Below are 6,504 nucleotides of genomic sequence, written 5' to 3'. Positions count from 1 at the left end.
GGGTAGGCTGGTATATAAAAGAGGGGAATGTAATGTGTGTGTAGATAGTGTGTAATTGATCTGCAGTCAGAAGTATTATTGACGTTCCTTGATATAGCGTTGTTTAGCGCGATTGTTGAAGTTTAGTGTATCGGTAAAGTTATATTCGGAAAGAATAAACTAGTTTTATTAAGAAAGAACTTGTGTCGCTTAAGTTTCGTCGGAACGAAGTTACGGAAAGTTAATTAACAAACGGAGACGTAACAGTATAAAAAGTTAGGTTAACTCTCTTCAAAACCCGACAGCAAGAAAAAAGAAGATTAGTTAAGTACTTTATTTCTTGTTTTTCATATTTATTCTTTATGTATTATCATTAAAGTAACTAAAATCTAAAAATATTGATCTTTTTAAGTTATTTAAGACTAGATTAGGTAAAATAAGTAATAATAATAATATAAGTAAAATGGTTTACGGAGGCACGCACTCGAGCAGCTAGTGGGTAATGTAATTCGATAGCTTTAACGTGATCTGCACATTCTCTGAGTGATTTTTTATGGGGCCGAAAGTAGTTAGACATAGTTCAAACAATAACATTTAATTATAAATAGATTTATAATGTTACGGAACCTAGAGCTACTAACTAGAGTGTTTACATTCTTCCTTAACACATGTTATTCGAGTATTGTATCAGCATTTCCTTGTTTCAATATCAGGGCAATACACGTGTTAAACTTATAATCCTGACGTTTCTGGAGCCATCTTGCCACCTGGCCTTCTAAGTTGCAAAAATTTACCAGCCACTCCAATGCTGAACGATCCATCTGGAGTGTGAACTACTTATCCATAAAAGTAATGATGGAAATGACTTAGGGGCTTGAACACAACTTAGTAGCTCTTTCTGAGAAGTACAGTGCCTCTTTTGTGCAGCATTCACTGCCTTACTATAGTAGGCAATCACATGTTATTTTCCATGTTGTGCTTGTGGTAACACTGCTTCCACTCCAAAACCATTATCATCTATATCTAAAATGAGTGGATCTTCAAGAGACTGGTATGCTAATACAGGAGTAGAAATTAATTTTTCTTTCAGTTTGTTGAATGCTTGATTTTTCAGAGAATGATTTTAGAAAATAATGATAGTAAGAGCACAATCCTAGAAATCTTCGTACCTCATCTAAGTTCTTGGTGTTGGCTAATTTTGAACAGAATTAATCTTAGATTAGTCTGTAGACACTCCCTATCTGCTGACTATACTCACCTGTTGATGAAACAATTCACACGTCTCGGGATTTAGCTTAAGATTCTCTTTTCTCAACTGATCCAGAATTTTCCTTAGTTCACCAAAAGGATTATCAAAGGTCTTCTCATGTGTAATTATGTCATCCAGGTAGATGAAAATGGTGTTCAATGGTAGTTCAGAGAAAGCACACTCAAGCAGTCGTTGAAATTTAGAAAGTGCAATACCTAGTCCAAATGGTAATACAAATTGCCACAATCTAGTTACAATAATAAAGGCTACCATCTCTCTCCACTTGTTTTATTGACCTGCAATTGCTAATAATACTTTTCAAATCTAATGTTGAACATGATTATGATCCAGATAAAGTATCCAAAAATAAAATCCTTGACAGTGGGCAGGCAACCTTTTTATGACGTTATTTATCTTCTGGGAGTTCACACCGAAACTTTTTGGCCCATCTTTCTTCACAAGTACGATAGATGATGCCTAAGAACTAGTACTGGGTTCTATTAATCCTTGCTTCTTCGGGGCTTCTAACTTTTTAAAGAGTCTCAGCCTGTTTTGTAGTTGGGAGTCATCTGACTAACTGATGTATTGGGGCTGTATCTTCAATATTTATCTTATGAGCAAGTCATGTAATCTATGTGTCAGAAACATACTTTTTAGTAGTATATATAGTAATGTAAGTATATGAGTATGTTGGGCTAAGGATTCTTCAACAGTAGGTGTCTGTGACTTGTTGGCGATAAATTGGACAATAAACGAACAGCACACACTCCACTTGTTTTTAAAATAATATATATATTAGAAACAAGTTGAACTCATATACAAAATTTTTTACACTATGGAGATCATAGTTGTATCTCAAAAACTATACAGTTCTCTTCTTGTTATCAAAATTCCACTTTTGCCAATTCAATTGGTTTACAATTCAGTTGACAAGCCGAAATATTTTTCTCTATTTTTATCGCAATAGCATCTGCAGATAATTCACATACTCTGTTGCGTGAGTTGCTGCAGTTGGATCCTGTATTTCTAATAATCTACACAGGCTGGTTCAATTAGCTTAGAACACCCTTTGACAAGACAAATTATTTTCCTTATCTCTTTCAAACTATTAATTTCACTCTAACATATCAACTTTAGGCCTTTTACTCCTATGATGGTTAACTTTTCGTTTTCTAACCTTTCTCTTACCGACTTCTTTTTCCCGTAACTTTATTTTTTACTCTTTCTCTCTGTTTCCACTCGTCTGGTCGCAGCTATTTATATGTCTATCACTTAGGCCTTCTAGAAATCTCTATAGCGTCGATATCAGTGGATTGCATACAACATTCGATAACTTCAGCATCAATGAATTAAAAATAAATAAATTGATAATACTACCTACACTAAACAGTCTTTTATGTCTGACGCTATGGCATTGATCAGCTGTAAGACATCCACAACTCTAGTTATGCAGCATTTTTAAGTGAGGTGATAAGTTGTACCTTTATGTGAGGATTTGACATTAGAATTCCTACATCAGGTTTTCTAAGGTGACTACTTCTGATGTTTTTTGATGTAAAAATACTGCATATATAGCTTCACAACTTGCAATGTCTCATCCACAAATAAATTAAATTTTATGGTTGATCGTGTTTATGGCTCTAATGATGAGATGCTCATTATTCAGATCCACGAGAGTTCTTCGAATTATTAATCCATCAGAACATGCAGGAGTGTTTGTTTGAGCTATGGCTCAGTCAAATAATGTAAATTTATCACGAGCAGGCCCGTATAGATATTTCATTGTTTATTGTTATAATGACTGTTTTCCTTTTTGTTACAGAAGATCCTTCAAGTCATCATCTTCATATACGGTGTTTACATTATAATATATACTTTTGTTGAAATGCATAAAGGTCATTGCCCTTCTTGGTTTAAACACAACACATTTTCCCACTTCTTTTAAGGCTTCCTTAACAAACATACATGAGGCAATGCTTTCAGTGGAAAATGTTTCTTTTTTTCCCATGTTAATTAAATTAACCTGAGAAAAAAAAAAAGATTCTATTGCAGTCTGCATTGCTTGGCAGCAAGTATACTAGTATTTTCCCGAGTGATACAGAGTGTTGGGTAAGCAAGGTTCCTATCATTAGTTTTTACAAATTTTGCCCCAAAATTCATCAGCATGAACAATTTGCCCTTCGTAAAGATATAATAATTCATTGGTTCTTTAATGAAAAACAAGTAGCTTCCACTCACTGTCTATTTCCTGCACTTTATCTTGTCTTACAAGATTAGGGAATAATGAAACTTATTTGAATGGATGGCAACTGCTTGTTGTAGAAACACAAGTGTAGAGGACAACGTTTCGAAAGTCTTCTGCCTTCAGGTCAGTGTGTGTCCATGGACGACACATAATGATCTGAAGATGATAGGCGGAAGACTTTCGAAACGTCGTCCTCCACACTTTTGTTTCTACAACAGACTATTGTCGTCCATTCAAATAAATTTCATCATTAATACACTGCCTCAGCAATCTATCTAAGAAGATTAGGGAATGTTCTAATATTACAATGAAGAGCAAATTAAAAATATAGAAAATTTAAATGTTTTATATGTTTGTCTTATAAGGGAAGCGTCATCTCAACTTAGAAGTCAGTACAATAAAAATATTAGTATCTGAAGAGAAAGTTATTCTTTCTTTTTGTCATGGTTTGTAACAGAATCTTTGTGCAGTTTTGTGACTTTTGCGCCTATGTATATTTGTCGAAATACCCATGTTTGTGATGACCAACTAGATGCTGAACAAACACCTTAAGATCCAAATATTTATTGTAAATTCAAAGACTACCTGTATGTTTAAAGCCACAATAGACTTTGCTTACGTCTAATCATAGGTAATAAAGTTATTGTCATCCAAGGTAGACATCTAGCATTATTAAATTTAACAACTTCCTCAAATGGAAAATATGAATTATACAGTTCACAATAATGTGAACAAAAGAGGAAAAGCTAAATCGATATCAGGTTCACCATCTATAATAAAGTTCCAATTTACATCACTCAAAGCAAGTTTAAAATTCTCCAACGTATCAGAATTAACAAGTCTTTTTTTTTGTATTGTTATAATCTTTGGTGGAATTAATGACACATGGAAGGATAAAGATAACGCATAATGATCTGAAATATCACAACAAATAACGTCAGGAACTACATCACAACGATTTGTAAAAATGTTATGAAGTGTCGATACAACCGCACTTGCTACCCTAGTAGGTTGATAGATACAAGAGTTGGCATTAATGACAGACATCAAACTATTGAAATCAAGCACACGACTTAGATCAGTAAGAGTTTGTGTATACTGAAAAAAATTACATTTAAATCATCCCCAAAATATACCAAATTATCTGAATTCATATTATCAACGAGTAAACCCAGTTTGTGTATACAATTCCTCCACTTACTAGAAGGTGGACGATAAATACAATAAAAAGTATGTAATTCTTCAATACTAAAACTACATAATTCAATATGATCGGTCACAAGAATATAATTGAAATTAAATTTATACTTTAAGCCAGGACATGTATATATAACAATTCCACCAACAAGGCCTGAGGGTCTGCCAAAATAATTTACATTATAATTTAGTAAAGGGGAGGTGGCTTTTCTTGACAGCACCATGATTCAAGAAATATCAGTATGTCAGGTTTAAATTCACAATAAAAAAATTTAGTTATCACATCATCAATCTTACGACAAACACATCTAACGTTTAAACATATTAAATTAAGCTTGTTTTTCATTATTAATCATGTTAGTAGACTTCTCTTTACCATGGTTTAGATTAAGTGTCGGATGAAAAAAACTATCTGGCAATTAAACCTTCCGGCTAAAGTTCAGGAGAAAAACAATTTGTTGCTATTTCCGAAAACCAGTCAAGTTTAACACAAAATGAAGTTGATTTAGTGATCCTTTCCGAAGTGAGCTGGTCACATTTTCTAGCATTGAAACCGTTTTTCTTCAAAAATGACTCAATATCTGTTGCCGTGCACCTCGTTCAATAAATAATATCTTGCTATCACCATAAGCTGATTTCAATGTACCTTCTTTATTGTTGTTTTTTACACCTCGATTGATAATAGTCCGCGTCCGAGGTTGTTTTATTTTCTAGGTTCGACCAGAACAAACTCTCCCACAGGGTCACCTTGAACTTCATCATCAGAAAGAGATCTTAATAGGCCCTTAAATTTGTTAGCACCATTTCCAGAAGTTTCTTTACTTTTCCTTTCTGTTTCAGTTGATAATCTGTTATTGTCAAGTAAATGAATTAAGTGTCTGATGCTTAGTTTTAAGTGCAGCAGCATAAGTTCTTGAGCTATTGGTTTTCCTAGAATCAACTTCCGTGTTGCACTTATTTTTTGGCAGAGAAACTACTACACTAAGACCATGAAGAGTTAAAAGTTCCTGCTTACATTACGACATAACTTTAGTTCATTCTTCAAAGTGATATTTTCTTTCATTATCAGTTCCATTTTACTTTCTATTCTACTAGCAAATTTTTCCAAAAAAGCTAGACAGCTACTGTCGTGATCAATTAAGGTACACACACACACTGTTAATTAAATCACATAATTGATCCTCATCTTGTACTTTAGTCTGCGAATTTTGTTTTTCCAATTCTCCAAAGTTACTAACGTTGTATTTCACCACATTAGAAAATGATATACGGCGGTTATATTTACGCTTAGGACAATTATCGCGAAAATGATTTTTTTCTTGCCCCAGTGCTCCAGTCATACATTTTGACATTGCAAACCATTGGTGTAATACTAGGTTCAAATAAATAGATAGGAATAGAAGCTGCTAAGTATAGACCATTTAGTATTGTCGTAAAGTGTGGTCTATATGTAGTTAAAAGTAAACTTTTTTTGTGACGAAAACTGAACTTTTTCTTGAGAAACAAGTGCATGTTTGTGAACAATGTGATGTGTTTAAACAAATGAGATGAACTTCTCAATAACTTTAAATAACAGTTCCACACCAACATGAAGAAGAACAGACCTTATTCGTCCCTAGTTCTCAGTGGCTTCATCCAAAGAAGGCTCGCCCAAAATAACTTAGCCTCAGAAACATCAAATGCTACTACAGCCCCAGCTTCTGGAGATGGTGCCACAAACCTGTATCAATAGAACTTTTACCATGCAGCACTAACTCATCTGCTTCTGCCTGTCCTCGAAATGTAAATTCTAAGTTTGACCTTTTTTTTCAGTGTAGAAGTCCTCAAAAGACAG

This window comes from Limulus polyphemus, unplaced genomic scaffold, assembly GCF_000517525.1.
Source record: "Limulus polyphemus unplaced genomic scaffold, Limulus_polyphemus-2.1.2 Scaffold827, whole genome shotgun sequence".
NCBI classification, from domain to species: Eukaryota; Metazoa; Arthropoda; class Merostomata; order Xiphosura; family Limulidae; genus Limulus; species Limulus polyphemus.
This window is presented reverse-complemented; position numbering follows the sequence as displayed.